This window comes from Schistocerca piceifrons, chromosome X (genome assembly GCF_021461385.2).
Source record: "Schistocerca piceifrons isolate TAMUIC-IGC-003096 chromosome X, iqSchPice1.1, whole genome shotgun sequence".
In the NCBI taxonomy this organism is placed as follows: domain Eukaryota; kingdom Metazoa; phylum Arthropoda; class Insecta; order Orthoptera; family Acrididae; genus Schistocerca; species Schistocerca piceifrons.
Genome location: NC_060149.1, coordinates 100,687,557 through 100,707,149, shown reverse-complemented (window position 1 = coordinate 100,707,149; position 19,593 = coordinate 100,687,557). Strand labels below are relative to the sequence as shown.

Genomic DNA, 19,593 nt, shown 5'->3' with positions numbered 1-19,593 from the left:
CATCTATCATAGTGGTGATTATCTGCCTGCCAAGTCTATGGAAATTGCACTTTTGTTGGACAACCTTAGGTAGAGTGAACAATGCAGGGTTGTTCATAAGACCATAAAGCATTTCAAAAAGTTACTATATTTTATCCATATAATGGAATATATTATATTATATCAATGGAGAGATAGACACTGGAAGTTGTTACAAAAGCTGCAGCAAAGTACAGTGCTGCTGCAATTTCTTGCTAGTAAAATTAATTACAAATATAACAGTCAGTAAACAGAATATCAAGACTTCCATCTTTAGTAACAATGATGTGATGATTTCGAGCTGAATTTGAGACTGAAACACATCTGTTCAACAACACTAAGAAGTGTTCCATGAAATACCATGGCAAATGCTGTTCATGCATTCTCCTCAGTTAGGCATCCAGAAGGCAGGAAGCATATGGTGGGGGCATGGCTCTCTCTGTGCAGTTAAAGACCAGCAAAAAGATCATTAATGATGTGTACCTCAAGTATCATAACAAGTCAGCCATAAATGACCATAGTAAAACATGCAATCAGAACATATACTTTGTTAATGTTGTCACTTTTTCAAGGGCACCACACCAGTGTAAACTGAAAGCCAGAGAGCCAGTCATGATTAGTAAATGTCCAAGCAATGATAACTGTGACAATTTTTATAGGTTGCCAGTTTCATATATGCTGACCATCCAGCCTACAAGGACTCCACCGATACATCCAATCATAAATATAGAGAAGATGCCACTGATGCCCTACCCCCCAGCTACTAATATCCTACTGAATTCTTCCAGCAATCAAAGGAATATCATTGAACAAACAATCATTAATATTTATGGTTATAAATTTCTTAAATTAGCGAAATTTTGGCAGTTTACTACAGTGTGCAGCTTGTTCCCAGAAGAAAGCCTCATCAAAAAGGCCCAGAATATCATACGAGAAGATTCTGTATGAATGACACAGTACCAGTACCCAAGAATTATTAATGCTATAAATCAGATAATTACAGCTTTATTAAGATTTTTTAAGCAGTGATTGTTTTGCCCTTGCATCTGTGTCTGGAATAAAAACAGTGGTTTATATATGATGCATATAATAATAGAATAAAAGGAACCCTTTGCCATGCACTTAACAATAATTATTCAGAAGTAAATAAAAAATAACCAAGCTTAGTAATTCTGTTAATGGAGGGATATATATTTCAATGTCATTCATTCACACGCCACCTTCTATAAATCCCATCCTGAAAGAGACTCTTCTAGGACATGAAACATGTCAAAGTATGCATTTACAGTCAGAATCTTCTTTAATATCCACACCATTAGATGATACTGATAGTGGATCAGAGACTTTGCAGCACATGAGTGAGGAGTAGTATCAGAGGCATGGAATGTGGGTTGTGTGGGCTGAGCCACTGACAGCCACAGGCGAAGCTATCGCCATAGCAGTCTCGAGTAGTACACCATATGTTTTGTTTCCAGCCACACCTAGCCTCTATACTGATACCAAACCTGCTGTGGCCCTCAACTCGCTGTTGATTATTCTTGGTGCTTACTCAGTACTATGATCATGATGAGCCTTGCTCTGTTTACACCTTCATATCGAGCACGGACACTTTCATTCAAATGGTTCAAATGGCTCTGAGCACTATGGGACTTAACATCTGTGGTCATCAGTCCCCTAGAACTTAGAACTACTTAAACCTAACTAACCTAAGGACTTCATTACACCCATGCCCGAGGCAGGATTCAAACCTGCGACCGTAGCAGTCGCGCGGTTCCGGACTGAGCGCCTACAACCGCTCGGCCACCGCGGCCGGCGACACTTTCGTGATAACAAGTTCTTACTGTACCATGTTTATGGCAATGTATTCACTCACTGAGTGTACATTATAGACTCCAAGGTTTTGGAACACTGGCAGCATCTGCTGTCATTGCAACTTCAACAGTGGCAACAGTTTTGCGTTCAAGAGGAACAGCACCAGCAACAACAAAAGCTGCAGCTTGTACAGCAGGCTTTTGTCCATGTCTCATTTCAGAGTAGCAACAACCACATCAGATGGTAGCCATGACTACATTCCCACCGCTGTTCAATGCCTCTTATGAGTCTTTGGAGAGCTGAGAAGTCTACCTTCATTGTTTTGAATGGTACTGTTTTGCTTATTGCTTTTGTCTTCTATGTAGTAGTCATTTCTATGAAGTGGTGCATAAATTGTGACATCTCTTGGGCACTAGTGAATTGTCTTTCATGATCTCTTTGTTGTTTTGACAGAAGACTACAGTCTACAAACCCACCTGTTACTGCTAGGCTCCAGTTCAATCAGTGTCATAACAAGGACAGATGTATGCAGCTTGGACTGCCGACTTGCAAGGTCTTGCAAACAAATGTAATTTCATGTGCAAGAACTGTACAGTTTCTTATGAAGAATCATTGATTCGAGATGTGATTGAGTGCCTTGCCCCTGACAGGGAGGTCACAACTAAAGCTTTGGCTAGTCTGACCCTAGTATTGCTGAAATGATTAAAATTGCTAAAACTTTCAAGGTTTCTTTGGCAGCATGCTGCTTTTACACATGAAATTCAAGTTTTCCAAGTTGTTGGTCATAGTTGCAAGCTGCAGTTACCCGATAATTAAGACATATTATCTTGTAGTTCTGCTTCTAAATCTCATCCATGTTCATGAGCATCCAGCATGCCAGCATGTTGTGAGAGACTTAAGTACGTTGATTATTCTGCTCCCTCCTCATCATTAGATGACGTTTCTTGTAATGCTAATCTGGTGGGTTAGACACATTCTCTCTCTCTGGCATTCAGATATATTCAGACACTTTGAAGAAACTCCAGTCAAGTCATCCTGAAGTTGACACGTGCATTGTGCAGAGGACAGCTGGACCTGGGGCAGAAGTGGTCACTTCACTGCCAGCCATGTGCTTAGCTGTGGCATGAGGAAACACTGTCATACGCTACATCATGGCTCCAGAGCTAGCAGTTTCCCTACCAAATATTGAGCTGTTGCTGCCAGATAAGTACAAAACATTGAACATGTACTGACCTTCTTGGTTGTGCATTCCCCTACTGCTACTAACATTTTCAATTTAGTTTTCATTGAGTTCAAGCTAGAGGAGTAAGTTAATTTAATGTCAGTTACAGTGTCTTTTTCTGATCTACACACCCTGTGCACTTCATATAGGGAGATTTTTGAATCAACACTCAGGTGTACATGTAACTTTATGGCTCACATTTCCCTGAAGCCTTCTGCAGTGCTTTATCATTTCATGAAGCTGTTCAGGCAGAACTCGCATGGTTTCAGGACCAAGGGATTATTTGCTTGGTTTCCACCAGACAATGGGTGATGCCTCTGACAGTTATTAAAAAACTGTGTAGCTCTCTATATATTTGTGACTGTTTTAAGTGCACTGTTAATTGATCTCTACCCACTGCCTCAACCAGACATGTTGTTGGCTTGACCGGTGGTGGGCCACTTTTGTTCAAAGATAGATTTAAAGCATGTGTATCTCCAACTATCACGTGATGATGTTTAACATCAGTTGCTACTTTTAAATGCTATGTGGCCCATTCAGGTACAGTTGCCTACCATTTAGAGGCGTGGGTGCACCGGCCATTTCCAAAAGTATATAGAACAGAAGATCTTCTGCACTGTGTTAATTATTTAGATGATATTATCATTATGGTATTGACACACGTGGAACATCACAAGAATCTTGAAACCCTTGTTAAAATGATTTATGCTGTAAGTAGGAAAAGTGCTGTTTCTTTGCCCCCAGCATCAAATACATGGGACACATGGATATGCCACCCACAAATGACCATGTTGATGTGATTGTCAATATGACACTCTTATAACCTTAAACAATTGTGATAATTTCTGGATAAAATCATATTCTGTGCCAAGCTGATTCCCCAAATGGTGCAGATCATGCACCTTTCTCAATCAACTGTGCAAGAGGAGTGTCAAATTTGTGTGGTCAGCTGTCTTATCAAAAGGCTTTCCAACAGCTTATGGTATTGTGGCTGCTCCATGTCTGATACCATATATGTCAGGCTTACCACTGACACTGACAATCGACACATACAGTTTGGCATTAGGGTGGTTTTGTCCCACAAATTGTTGGATGGTTCTGAGACCCCAGTTGCCTTCACCTCCAAAATATTAAATGCTGCATAGCTCAACTATTGCAAAATAGAGAAGGAGTATTTAGCAATTAATTATGGTGTCAAGAAATTTCTTGTTTCTTTGTGTAGCAGCAAATTCCATCTGTTGACTGGCCACAAACCTTTGATTTCCTTTTCTAGGCATTGTTCTAAGTTCCTGGAGAAGACAGCAGAGCTTCTACAGTGCTGTGTGTTGGTTTTGAGTGGGTATCACAATAAAATCCATTTTCAACCTATTGCCCAACAGGCCAGTGCAGATGTTCCATCACATGTTCTTCTTGGATCAGATGTGTGATTTGATTGTCAAGAAACTATTTGTTTTGCCCTGTATAACACCTACAAATTACCTTGAATGAATTCTCACTGATGGCTTGTAGGGTAGCCTCTACAATGTCCTGAGACCCAGGCCTGAGGAATGTTTTGTGGGCAGTTCAGTGAGGGTGACCAAAGCATGTTTCCTGTGTGGTCCACCCAGTTTCTTGAAATTATTTCACACTGTGCTTTCAGCTCAGTGCCACAGAGGGTGTCTTAACATTGGCCATGGAGGTCTCTGACTGCCGGGCCTTCATATTGGCCCTGATCTGACCCTACACCCTCCAGCTCCTTCATTGGGGAAAACATAAATGCTTTTGGCCAGGAGGCACATCTCTTTCCCCAGCATTGATGCTGACATTGAACATGCATCCTAGTCCTGCCATGGTTGCTTCTTCCATCAGATGTCCCCAGCACGTAGATCTGTGCCATGGTCCCACCCTGACCACTCGTGGGAGAGGGTCCATGTTGATTTCACTGTGCTATTTCAGGGTGCTGCGTGGTTACTGTTGGAGGAATGCTCTCTCATACTTCCTGTTTGTGGCCTGCATGTCATCCACTACCACTGCTGCTACCATCCCTACCTTCGAGAGGATTTTCACCATTGAAGTGGCACCTTACACTCTGGTATCTGACGATATACCTCCCCCCCCCCTCCCCCTTGTCCTCACTCACTGGTGGATGGATGAGGGGTTCACAGTTTGAGAGTCTATGGACACAGGATCACTCCTTTTGTCCCAACAGGTCCTCACAGTATTGGTTGCAGAGAAGTCCATTGCTGCGGGTGCATTGCTATCTTCACCACCACCAATTTATGTTGGTACGGTTCCAGGCCTTCTAGCACTGTAATAGCTCTGAACGTGTGATCACCACTCTCTTTCACCCCATATACAATACAGAGGCTGTGTGAATGGTTGATTCATACAAGACCAAGATGTGGAAGGGCTTACACACATCATCAAATGACGAGGTGTTGCACAGCTTCCTTGTGACATAAAGTTCAACCCAGTCATTGGGATCAATTCGGCCAAAATCCCACATGGACACCAGCACAACATCCTGTTAGACGTTCTGCATCATTTACATCATGCCCTTTCTGTGTACAGGCACACCTACACATTGGGGACCTGTCTGGGTATGCACAATTACCTGGCGTCTGAGATGGACTGAAGGGGTAGTTGTAGGCCACAGGGGCCATCAGGTGGTTGCCATCAGGAATCGGCATGTCCACATGACACAACCAGCTCAAGCCATGACCATAGTCAAAACCAGTGTTCCTGATCTTGCCTCTGCCTGTGAACCCTGTACTGGACACTAGTCTCTTCCATGCCTTCCGCACATCGATATGATCCTCCACTCCCTTGGCCTTATCGCTGGTAGGTGGGTGAGGGTTTAGGGTTTTGGAGTCTATGGAGATAGAATCACTCAATCCATTCCAATTGTCCCTCACACTGGTTGTCGTGAAGCAGTCTCAGCTTTGGGTGTGCTGTTATCTCCATCATCCCTGGTGGGCTTGACTGGGGTTCTGGATGGGGCCAGTCATCAGCCAATGGTACTGGATCAGCTGGCAGATTGTTCTGCTACTCCAACCACTTAGTACTACTACCACAACCAGGAAATTTTTGGTCCTAGGTGCTAATTTCAGGGGGTTGAGATTTAATATCCCCATCAATGGAGGGTCAGAGGCATTTCTCATGAGTAAGAAGCACCACCAGAGGCATGGGTTGTGGGTCATGTGGGCAGACCCTAAGCTAAGCAAGTTGCTCCATCTTAGTCTCATATAATACCATACTCTGTATGTGTTGTTTCCAACCATGTCTACCTTCTATACTGATACTGATTGTGCTCTCGAATTTGACTTCGAGGCTATCATTTATGATATTTATTCAGTGCCCCCCTAATGACAGACATGGATTGTTTAAGACTCATTCATTTGTTTTAGGTGTGGACACTTTACAAACCCATGCTACTTCTATGAAGTGTACTAATCACAAATTATGACAAGTGGTAACATACTGACACTAATAATTATGAGCATTACTGCTAGACTACTTTATAAATGTATACATTTGTATTAGCAGACATGCAAATAATTTGAAAAAAAAAAAAAAAACAACTGTATGCCTCCTTACACTACTCAGCTGCTGTTATCATAAAAGAATTCAAAAAAGTGTGTATGTAACTTCACACAAAACACAATCAGCTATCTACATGCTGTCAAAGTCAAAACTTGTTTAATACAAATATTAGAGTTACATGTAATTTACAACCCTTAGTAAAAATATTATGATACAGTCCTGATCTGGCTTCATCTGATTTTCATCTGTTTCCAAAACATAAGGAATGTCTTTGAGGACTTCATTTTAATAGTGATGAAATGATGCAAGCTGAGATGATGATGTGGCTCTGTCAACAAAGTCAAACATTCTGCAGTGACTGTATCAACAAACTGGTCCCTTGTTTGGGGAGATGTGTTCCTTGTTAGGGTGACCATAACAAGAAATAAATATGCAGGCATGAACTATAAAAATGTAGACTGTTAATAAAGTTTGTTTTTTAAAAACCTTTAAGAGTTTTCACATAAAAAATTTGGAAACATTACTTTTCAACATGGAGTCATACCTTGTATTGAAATCTCAAGGAATCTACTATTTTCCACCTAAAATCAACCCGAAATGTGTTACAGAGTTTTGCACCAGAATAGAAAACTCAACAGTGAAACTTTTGTAAGGGTATATAAGGACACATAAGGATGGTAGTAGGAAAGGTGAATGGTTGACCTCAGTTTACTGGCAGAATTTTAGGAATGTTTGGTTCATCTCTAGAGGAGACCTCCAATAGAATAACAGTGTGACCATGTGTGGACACTGCTTGAGTATTTGGGATCTCTACCAGGTTGGATTAAAGGAAGACATTGAAGCAGTTCAGATATGGGCTGTTAGATTTGTTATCAGTAGCTTTGACCAACACAAAAGTAATATGGAGATTTTTTTTAACTACAGTGGGAGCCCTTTGAGGGAAGATGACATTATTCTCACACAATGCTATCGAGAAAATTTAGAGACTCTGCATTTGCAGTTGACTGCAGAATGATTCTAATGCCACCAATGCACATTTCATGTATGGATCAAGAAGACAGGACAGGACAAATTAAGAATCATACAGAGTCATACAGTCAGTCAGTTTTCCCTAACTCTGTTTCTGAGTGGGACAGGAAACAAAATGGCTAGTTGTGGTACAAGGTACCCTCCACTAGGAACCACATGGTGGCTCATGGAATATGTATGTAGATGCAGATATCATCATCATCATCATCATCATCATCATCATCATCATCATCATCTTGGACAGTTTCCAGCCTCTGGCCGGGTCTGTATGGAACATAGGCCTCTCCATCATCTTGTCACCATCTCTCCGTCTTCACCTTGGTCCAGTCTTCTCCTTTCTTCTGGATGCATACCTCTGCTTCTTTCAGCCATTTGTCTCTCAGTCTTCCCTTTGGTCTCTTTCCTTCCAGTTTTATCTCATGTATCCTCCTGGGTATCCTCTTCTCCTCCATTCTCTTAACATGTCCATACCATCTCAGCCTTGATTTCTCTATCTCCTCCTGTAATGGTTCCACCTTCATTAACTCTCTGATCCTATCATTTCTTAACCTGTCTATCTTTGTCACTCCAATACAGAAGAATAGAGCCCTTAGGGTATGGTTCCAGAAGTGAACAGTACAGATAAGAGAAGAGTATCACGTAAGCAAGAAAGAAGCAAAAAGAGTGGTGGCGGAGGAAAGAAGAAAGTGGATGGAACAGTGGACCAGAATGATGGAGGAGGATAGTGAAGGTTCAAAAAAGGTGTTATATGGGATGATTAAAAGTAAGAGGAAGAATGGTACAACAGATTATGCTCGAATGGTGGACAAAAGTGGAGAAGATGTAGTGAATAAGGAAGAACTCAAGAATATGTGGAAGGAGTATTTTGAAAAACTCCAGAATCCGAATGGAGACCTGGATGAGGAGGAACAAGCTGAGGAGGAAAAAGAGGAGGAACAGCAAATAGAAAAAGACCTTACATGGAGAGAAGTGGAAGAGGCATAGGGTAAGATGAAGGGAGGGAAGTCACCAGGTCAGGAAGAGCTAAGTGTAGAGATGGTGAGAGCAGCAAGAGAGGTGGAGATACAATGGCTAAATCGAGTAATGAAAATTGTGCGGAGGCAGAAGATGATCCCAGAAGACTGGAAGAAGGGAATAATTGTCCTGATCTTTAAGGTGGGAAATAGAAAAGAGTGCAAGAACTCTCAGGAGATAACATTGATGAGTCATTGCGCAAAGAGTTTTGAATTTGGGCAAAATTAGTAGGAAGAATGAGAGAAGAGCAACATGGTTTCAGAACAGGAAGGTTCATGGTGGATCTAATTTTTGCTGTAAGACAACTGCAGGAACAGCACTATGGATATGGAATATATCTATTAATGACCTTCCTGGACATTAAAAAGGCATATGATAGTGTATGTAGAAGCAAAGTGTGGAAAGCCCTGGAGAACAGAGGAGTAGCAGATTATTTGGAGGATAAGGGAACTGTACCATGGAAGTGTGAGCTGTGTGAAAGTGGGAGGAGAGAGATCAGGTTGGGTTGAACAGAAGAATGGCTTGAGGCAGGGAAGTGCACTTTCATCATTACTCTCCACTGTAGTGAGGGATGATATAATGAGTACAGTAGCACAAGTAATTGGTGAAAGGAATATGAAAGCTATGGTGTTTGCAGATGATCTGATGATTTGGCGGAATAAGGAGGAGAAAGTAAAAGAGCAGTTGGATGTATGGGAATGAATAGTACAAGAATATGGGATGAAATTTAGTATAAGTAGGAGTGAGATGGTTATCACAACAAGAAAGAAGGAGAGAGGAATAACGGGAATAACAGTTGGTGGGGAACAATTGAGAAGAGTGGAGAGTTTCAAGTACCTAGGAAGCCTGATACAAGAAGATGGAAAAAACGACAGAGAAAGAAATGAGCAGGGGAGAAAAGCAGAAGCATTTTGGAAGAGTATCAGAAGCCTGATATGGAGCAAGGATGTACCCCAAATCAGGAAAGAGGTTATATACCACACATACTATGTCCTGATTTGACATATGCATCAGAAACCTGGGTTATGAGAGGTAGAGAGAAAACCAAAGTGCAAGGTAGTGAGATGAAATTCTTGAGAAACAGATGTAGATATATGGTGGTTTATTTGGAAATTAGTTTTACTTGATTGAGAATTCTGACAGCATGTGAAGGAACGTGCGAGATGTAGTTTTTGCCATCATAAACATACCGCATTTGATTGTAACACCAAAAGAATCTGAACTTGTTGCCATTTTATGGATTTATAAGGAAATAGGACTACTCTGAATGAATACTAAGATGCTATGATTCGTCAGATTTATGTTACCATTTTGTGTTCTTGCATGATTACACTCTCTGTCAGAATTGGTACCATATTTTATAATTGAATCACTGTGCATAGATCTTCAAACTTTTTGTGTAGGTATTACTGCATGAGGTGTTATGTTGAAACTATATGTGGCTGATGGATTGCAGAAACAGTTTCAGTCAACCAGTATGTTTCATTACAACTTATATTTGACAGATTAAAAAATGTGTTCTAACTTCATTATATATGAAGCATAAATACACTCTTTCTTTCCTTCATTTTTTTTAAAGCTATTTGTCTCTTATTGCTTAGCTATTAAGCACTGTACTTATTCACTGTGGTTTTAAAATGTTGTTCTTTGTGGCATTACACTCATATTCTAAGTATGTCCTGGGTGCCTAACAATATGATTGTCTGTACATTCATTGAACGGTTTCAGATAGAAACTACTTTTAAACAGTAATTGAAATCAAATCATCAAACCTTAGAAAGATGCACAACTTTTGAACTTTTCAAGTTCTGATTGTTGCTGATATTAGTTAAATCTTACCAGAAAAATTTTGGACTGCTTTGTAATTATTGATAAGTAGAAGTTAACTGCAGTGTCATTTCAGAATGTAATTACACTTATTTTTGCATATAAAATCATGCAGTCAAATTTCAAAAAATGTTAAGTTAATTTTTTTATAACTATCAAATACGCATTAACATCACTTCTTTCTCCAAACTGTCTGTGTTCTTGAAAGCATTAGCTTCTGAAAGAACCTCTACAGTCCATAGACGTTATGACAGTTCATCTCAGATTACTTTTCTGGTAGCAGTTTCTACATAAAATAGTGTGAGCTAGAATGGTAAAAATTATATGGTCTAAGAAACTAAATCCAGTATCTAGTGAACATGTAAATATATGATTGTATAAAGCTATATTGTAACTGATGATATCTCTAAGATTGCTAAGTATGTATGTAAAATGATAGCAAGCAAATCCCAAAAAAGTGAAAAAGACAGATTTTTTTTGATGTGTGGGAAAAAAATGCCTCTATACAAAAATGACAGTGTTAAGCATGCTGCAGGCCATGAGCTTGATATAAATGGGTACTTACTGTTTAGACAAATGTGTCCTACCTTTGAAATGACTAACAGTTTCAAGTAAAGACTTTGCTGCAGCTGATATGAGCACAACCACTATATGAGATCACGACATTCTTCAGCATCATCCTCAACTGCACTGACATGTAAGATTAATCTTATTTAAGCAAGCTGCTACAGGGGTACTTTGTGTCCAGCTGAAAGGAGTAATACATTGATAAAAGGTTGTGTAGTGACTAGCAGCAGATGGAAGGTGTCAACAGATACTACTGCATTGCTAACTAGTGTGTGTTTTGAGAGGAGGAAGGCTGGGTGTCTGTCTGTTAACTGGTGATGGACTCTAGGCAGTGGATTTCTGGACCCAAAAAAGCATATATTATTTTTTAAAATATGAGGACTCTATTTCAGTGCTGTTCTGTAAAGGTCAACTGCATGACAGTAAAAGAATCACCACTGGATCAAAGGAAACTACATAATTTTCTGTCAAATTTCTCTCTCTCTCTCTCTCTTCTCTCTCTCTCTCTGTCTCTCTCTCTCTCTCTGTCTCTCTCTCTCTCTCTCTAGTCAGCAGCATCTGTTACGCTGGTAGGCAGGAATTCCCCAATCTTCTTGCCTGCCCACTTTCTGTTCCTGCTCATAGTATCAAGAACAATTAATATCTTCTGTTGTTTGTGTAACATATGCTAGTCTTCCTCTGTAATTTCTGCCTTCCATGGTCCCTCAATTATTCTTTTCAGTTGACCATCATGTCAGAGTATCAACTGACCACTTCTTCTTTTTAGGTGTTTCATGAAGTATCATTTCTCTCCAGCTAATTTTTATCCTTCTTCTGTAGCACCATGTTTCAAATGCAACAAGACTCCTCTCCTCTCTAACTCTGACCGGTCAAGCTTTGTTGGCGTATATTGCAATGCTCAACAGACAGGTATTCAACATTTGTTTTCTCATGTCAAGGCTTATATTCTTTCTAGTAAATATATTTTTCTTATTATTAAAAGCATGCATGGTCTGGAAAATTGTGTATTATCCTTGTAGCTTCGTCCATCACCCGTGATTTTAATTCCCAGGTAATTAAACTTGTTCACTACCTCAATTGTTTCAGTTTTCAACTTTACTGCTGTCTTGGTTTCTTTGTTTCTACTGCAGACTAGAACTTTTGTTTAATGTATGTCTTTTGTTGTATGGAATAACTATCTATCCATTGTGTTCAGGATTTTTTGCAAGTTTCTTTCACTTTATGCTCATAGTACTATATCATCAGCAAATCTCAGCATGTCTACTTTATCTCCATGAATTGTTACTCATATGTTTACTTCGCTCACCCTGTTGATTGCTAGCTGTGTGTACAAGTTAGATAAGCATGGGGATAGGGAGCAACCTTGCCACACTCCTTTTTGAGTGCTGGTAGATTCTTCTTTGATAGCACAGTGAACTACTTTGATTTCACACATGCAGGTTTTATATACAAGTCTTCTCCCTCTCAAGCTGATTCCTGTTTGGTATAATACATTCCAGTTGACATTGTCAGATGCTTTCTCAAGATTGACAAATGCTATGAATGTACTTTTGCCCTTCTTCTGCTGTTTCTCAATCACTTGCCTCAGTGCCAGTATTGCCTTTCTTGTTTCCACATTCGGTTAATAATATTTGTTTTTCCGTTCTTCTAAGAATAATTTTGGTGACTATTTTTGATGCATGGCACACCAGGCTCAATGTTCAGTGTTGTTTGCACATCCTTGCACTTGGTTTTTTTACATAATGGTACTTTTTTATGTTTCACATAGTCTTCTGGTAACTCTACAGTCCTGTAAATATTACATACCAAGTAATGAAGTTCCATCTTTACTTTATTACTCCACTTTTTATTGGATTGTTTTGCATGTATACCATCAGCAGCTGGAGCCTTCCTTTCTCAAATGTCCTATATTGCTTTCTCATACTCTTCTTTCATGACAGGAATCCCTTCATCACCCAGCTCTACTTTTTCTTAATTTTCAATAGTAAAATTGCTGTTGTTTCCTCTGTATAACTGTTCTAGGTATTCCTTCCATCGATTCACTGTGATTTCTTCACTATATATTAACACTGCATCATTGTCTTTAATATTCATTGTTTTTGCCTTCCTTATTTTGAACAACTTCTTTACATCTGTGTATGCCATGTCAGTTTATACTGCCTTCATGCTGTTATCTGTGTATTCAAAATTTTCTTTTAAATGGTGTTCTTTATATTTTTGCCTTCTTATTAGTCCTGTTCCTTAAGCTCTTGTACTCCTGTGTTCCTTTTTCATCCTTTGACGTTTTACACTATGTTCTTTCTTTCATCATATTCATGACTTCCTGACTTCCCCATTCTTTCCTAGTCCCTTGTTCCTTTTCCCCTAATACCACTTCTGCTGAGTTTAAAATACATTTCTTTATTTTACTCCATTTCTGTTTCACTTCCATGTGTTCTCTGGTATTCTCAATGGTACTGTTTGATGTGTCATATACTGGTTTTGTGTAGACTCATCTTTAAGCTTAGATACCCTCAACTGTTTTCTTTATTTTACTTTTTGTTTTTTTTAATTTTAGTTCACTGCACATCGTAACTAGATTATGATCACTATTGACATCAACTCCAGGGTAGCTTCTGCTGTCACTCATTTGATTCTTGAAATTTTCTCTCACCAGTATGTAGTATATTTGTGCCCTTCATATGTGTTCTGTGGCTTTCCATGCGTATCTCCTCCTTGGATGATCTTGGAATATAGTACTCATTGCTACTAATTTATATCATATGCAGAACTCTCTCATTTCCTTATTCCAATCCATATTTACCAACGTATTTCCTTCAGTTCCTTCCCCTACTGTTGTATTCCAATCTCCAGGTAAAATAAAGTTTTCTTGATCCTTTATTTTCTCTGTAAATTCACTTAGCTTCTCATCACTTTTTTCTATCACTTCTTCTTCCTCTTCTGTTGTTGGTGTATAGGCTTGACGTATCACAGTATCCTTTGGATTAGTTTCAATTCTCACTATAATTAGTAGTTCATTGTATTGCACGAAACCCTTGACTTTGTTCCTCAGTTTCTTATGTAAGATTATACTCATTCCACCATATTCTGGTCTGTTGTCTGCAACTGTCAACAGCACATAAACCAAATAAACATAATGTTTCCACTAACTGTTAAAGTTACAGCATTTACTGTTGTCCTTGGCCACATAATACTAGAACACTGCAGTGTACCAGAATGATAATCATATTTGGTAATGCTAAGAATTCTGTAATGAATAAAAAGGGGACTTAGTTCCCTCTTTTCCTCCCTTGTGTGGACACCCATACAGAGAACACTAACTCAATCTAGAACTTCAGTAATTTGTTAGAAAACATGTATGTACTTCCCTCCTCTTATTTAGTCTGAATGTTCCTACTGTGTACACTGCAGTTCCATGAGAGGGCCTCTTTGACCAGGCTGGTGTACACCCTCTTCATTTTTCATTCCCCAGTGAAGCTGATTCCTTAATTCCTTTCACATTGCATTACAATACTATTGTATTCTATAATAGCTCCCACCTTTTTCAGCCATGATCAAACTTTCTGAGGATGGCAAGATATCTAAATTTGGGAGAATGTTTACTGTTCATTGTGAGTGCAAATTCATTAATGTTAGCAACACACAAACAAATGTTTATTAGGTTAAGTGTTCTTGTCACATAATCATAGCCTGTGGAAAAAACTAAAAAAGCAAGGAGCTGAAGCAGCTGAGATGTGTGATTACAGGAGGATGTTGAAAATTAAGTGGGCAGGAAATGAATTCATGGTGGGCTGCATCAAACCAGTTGGAATGCTGATAAAACAAGGCTCATATTGTACTTGTTATAGGTAGTATGATAGTAGAATGTATTAGTTGCCATTTATAGTAAAGAAAGTTCTGGCAGAACGCAAATAATTTAGGAGTAAAGGAGACCGCTCACTGAGTCTGGTCAGAACAATGTAGGGGACAGGTGTGTGTGTGTGTGTGTGTGTGTGTGTGTGTGTGTGTGTGTGTGTGTGTGTGTGTGTGTGTGAGAGAGAGAGAGAGAGAGAGAGAGAGAGAGAGAGAGAGAGAGAGGAGAATATTTGTACCTTACTGATAAAAGGATTTCTTCTAAAGCTAGTAAGTTTTCATTCTCTTTTATGAGTACCTGTCAATGACTCAACCTTCTGCTATCAGTGAGTGGTTTCCTTGATTCCTAAATTATTTAGGTGTTTAATTTTAAATGAAACTGTAGAATATTATGAGATTTTGCAGAATTTATAACTCAAAGAATTAGGTATTTATCACAGCTAATTGTGTTTCAGGTAACATGACATATTTGTGAAACAATTCCGGGTATCAAATTGTTGGTACTGGGACAAGAGAAAACTCTAAAAGCTCAATTCATTGAAAATGAATATAGATTGAGCACTATTCACTTTTCAATAACTTCTGTCTGTGCCTGACAAATACCTGTGTATTTCTATTGCTAGTCATAATGACTCTCACAGTATCTGCAAAAGCAAAGAGAGATTCACTGCGAGTTTAAATGTAGCCAAAACCTCTCAGACAAACAGAAGCTAAACGATGTCAAAGTAGTGCAAGGACGGCTATGCATGAAGCATTCAGTGAATTCGAAAGTAAAATTCTATGTATCGACTTGAAATAAAATCCTAGGAACTTCTGGTCTTATGTTAAATCAGTAAGTGGATCGAAACAGCATATCCAGACACTCTGGGATCATGGTGGCATTGAAACAGAGGATGACACGCATAAAGCTGAAATACTAAACACCTTTTTCCAAAGCTGTTTCACAGAGGAAGGCCGCACTGCAGTTCCTTCTCTAAATCCTCGCACGAACGAAAAAATGGCTGACATTGAAATAAGTGTCCAAGGAATAGAAAATCAACTGAAATCACTCAACAGAAAAATGGTTCAAATGGCTCTGAGGACTATGCGACTTAACTTCTGAGGTCATCAGTCACCTAGAACTTAGAACTAATTAAACCTAACTAACCAAAGGACATCATACACATCCATACCCGAGGAAGGATTCGAACCTGGGACCATAGCAGTCGCTTGGCCCCAGACTGTAACGCCTAGAACCGCACGGCCACTCTGGCCAGCTCACTCAACAGTGGAAAGACCACTGGACCTGACGGGATACCAATTTGATTCTACACAGAGTACACGAAAGAACTTGCCCCCCTTCTAACAGCCGTGTACCGCAAGTCTCTAGAGGAACGGAAGGTTCCAAATGATTGGAAAAGAGCACAGGTAGTCCCAGTTTTCAAGAAGGGTCATCGGGCAGATGTGCAAAACTATAGGCCTATATGTCTGACATTGATCTGTTGTAGAATTTTAGAACTTGTTTTTTTTGTCACATATCATGTCATTTCTGGAAACCCAGAATCTACTCTGTAGGATTCTCTGTCTCGTGATGGCTGGATGTTGTGTGCTGTCCTTAGGTTAGTTAGGTTTAAGTAGTTCTAAGTTCTAGGGGACTGATGACCATAGATGTTAAGTCCCATAGTGCTCAGAGCCATTTTTTACTCTGTAGGAATCAACATGGATTCCGGAAACAGTGATCGTGTGAGACCCAACTCGCTTTATTTGTTCGTGAGACCCAGAAAATATTAGATACAGGCTCCCAGGTAGATGCCATTTTCCTTGACGTCCGGAAGGCGTTCGATACAGTTCTGCACCATCACCTGATAAACAAAGTAAGAGCCTATGGAATATCAGACCAGCTGTGTGGCTAGATTGAAGAGTTTTTAGCAAACAGAACACAGCATGTTGTTCTCAATGGAGAGACATCTACAGACGTTAAAGTAACCTCTGGAGTACCACAGGAGAGTATTATGGGACCATTGCTTTTCACAATATATATAGATGACCTAGTAGATAGTGTCAGAAGTTCCATGCGGCTTTTCGTGGATGATGCTGTAGTGTACAGAGAAGTTGCAGCATTAGAAAATTGCAGTGAAATGCAGGAAGATCTGCAGCGGGTAGGCACTTGGGGCAGGGAGTGGCAACTGCCCCTTAACATAGACAAATGTAATGTATTGCGAATACATAGAAAGAAGGATCCTTTATTGTGTGATTATATGATAGCGGAACAAACACTGGTAGCAGTTACTTCTGTAAAATATCCAGGAGTATCCGCACGGAACAATTTGAAGTGGAATGATCATATAAAATTAATTGTTGGTTAGGTGGGTGCCAGGTTGAGATTCATTGGGAGAGTCATTAGAAAATGTAGTCCATCAACAAAGGAGGTGGCTTACAAAACACCTGTTCGGTCTATACTTGAGTATTGCTCATCAGTGTGGGATCTGTACCAGGTCGGATTGACAGAGCAGATAGAGAAGATCCAAAGAAGAGTGGCACATTCATCACAGGGTTATTTGGTAAGCGTGATAGCGTTACGGAGATGTTTAGCAAACTCAAGTAGCAGACTCTGCAAGAGAGGCGCTCTGCATCACGGTGTAGCTTGCTGCCAAGGTTTTGAGAGGGTGCATTTCTGGATGAGGTACTTATACTTCCCGAGGAGATCATGAATGTAAAATTAGAGAGATTCAAGCATGCACGGAGGCTTTCCGGCAGTCGTTCTTCCTGCGAACCATACGCGACTGGAACAGTAAAGGGAGGTAATGACAGTGGCATGTAAAGTGGCCTCCGTCACACACTGTTGAGTGGCTTGCAGAGTATAAATGTTGATGTAGATGTAGGTGTACACAAGAATATCTTAAAAGCTGGCACAATTAAGCAACTTGGGCTCCACAACAATGGAACTAGACCTTTATGTCATCAAGAAGTACAAATTACTCCATATTTACCAGAGGAGAGTCATATCAGTATACACTGACAATAAACCTTGCAAACTGCAGAGGAATATCCATCCTTGCTTTGACAAAGCTCAGTGGTTTAAGATTCATTGGTGAAAAACGTTTTGAAACTTGTTCTTTAATTTTTTGGAAAATTTCTAACAATGTTTCCAACAATGCTGTAAGTTAATTTATTAATACAGTATCACTGAGGAGGGGCATTCCATTAACCAGTTTGATGGGTGGTTAGATGACCAATAAAAATTTATTACAGTATAGTGTATACTGTATATGTCATTCAGTCCTGTTGCAGCTTACAACTTAAAATTTGAGCTTTAGGATGATAGTACAATTATTTTCAACGTTGCTAAGATATTAACCTTTGATGGGAATGAAAAATGCTCAAAACTGATTTAGAATGCCAGGAAACCAAACTGAAAGACATTTCTGTTGACCACACATTAAAACTCTATGTACTGACAGTTATTCTCAGATGGCTTTGTTTGAAGAGCATTAGTTGGAGCATTAAGTCTGACTCTGCAACAGTGTTTTAGTTTATGTAGTATGTTTTTGCATTTTGTGGTTTATGACAGATTATTTTTGATTGGTATGAGAATGTACAGAAATGCCAATGAAACTTGGATACCATGCACTACAACATTAGTTGTCATACAATATATTAAGGCTTGCAGCATATTAATATAAATATTGTGTTTAACATCTCAATGTTTACTTCTCAAGAGAATATAAGCTAAAAAGAAAGTATCACCAACGTGACTTCACATTTTAAGGAGAAAAAAGCACATATGCAAAAATATCAGCCCCTCAAATAAATCCCACATGAAAATTTTGGCCATAATTCTGAAAGTATAGTTTTTAAAAATGCAGGCAGACTAGTTGTAACTTTCTCCATTCCACAGGAGCTGCCTAATGCCCAAGTGCAATGTACTGTACAGTAGAGTGAGCAAGAGGTTAGTGAAATATTGTTTTAACATTGGTAACATGCTTTATTGATTGTGTCAAAATGCACAGTTTCTAACCTTTAGCTGATGTCAGATATTTCTTTGCTCTGAAAATTTTTATGTTATGATTCACAAATTCATTGTAAATGAATGAAACAGAAGAGTGTGTCATTAAAGAACTAGCATTGTGATAGTTAATTATTAACATCACTGTTGTGCATTATTTTCTTTGATTTTAAAACTGACACTATTAAAGTGAAGTAAATTTGCAGTAGCTGTTTTAATTTTCAATGTGATCGGCATGATGAAATTGTAAATGAATGAAACAGAAGAGTGTGTCATTAAAGAACTAGCATTGTGATAGTTAATTATTAACATCACTGTTGTGCATTATTTTCTTTGATTTTAAAACTGACACTATTAAAGTGAAGTAAATTTGCAGTAGCTGTTTTAATTTTCAATGTGATCGGCATGATGAAATTGTAAATGAATGAAACAGAAGAGTGTGTCATTAAAGAACTAGCATTGTGATAGTTAATTATTAACATCACTGTTGTGCATTATTTTCTTTGATTTTAAAACTGACACTATTAAAGTGAAGTAAATTTGCAGTAGCTGTTTTAATTTTCAATGTGATTGGCATGATGAAATTGTAAATCAAAAATCATTGCCTTCATTTCATAATAATTCTTCAGATGATTACATTTATTTAGTTTTATTTTGAGGTATATATACAGTGTGTTCATTTTAACTGAAGACATTGAAATATCTCAAAATCTACACATTGGATCAAAGCAAGTTATAACTCCAA

General features: G+C 38.9%; 1 protein-coding gene across 1 annotated transcript in view; it reads left to right on the top strand.

Moving 5' to 3' along the window:
- Positions 1 to 19,593, top strand: part of LOC124722972 — a 210,686-nt gene that overhangs the window by 159,173 nt on the left and 31,920 nt on the right. The gene's annotated exons all lie outside the window — the stretch shown is intronic.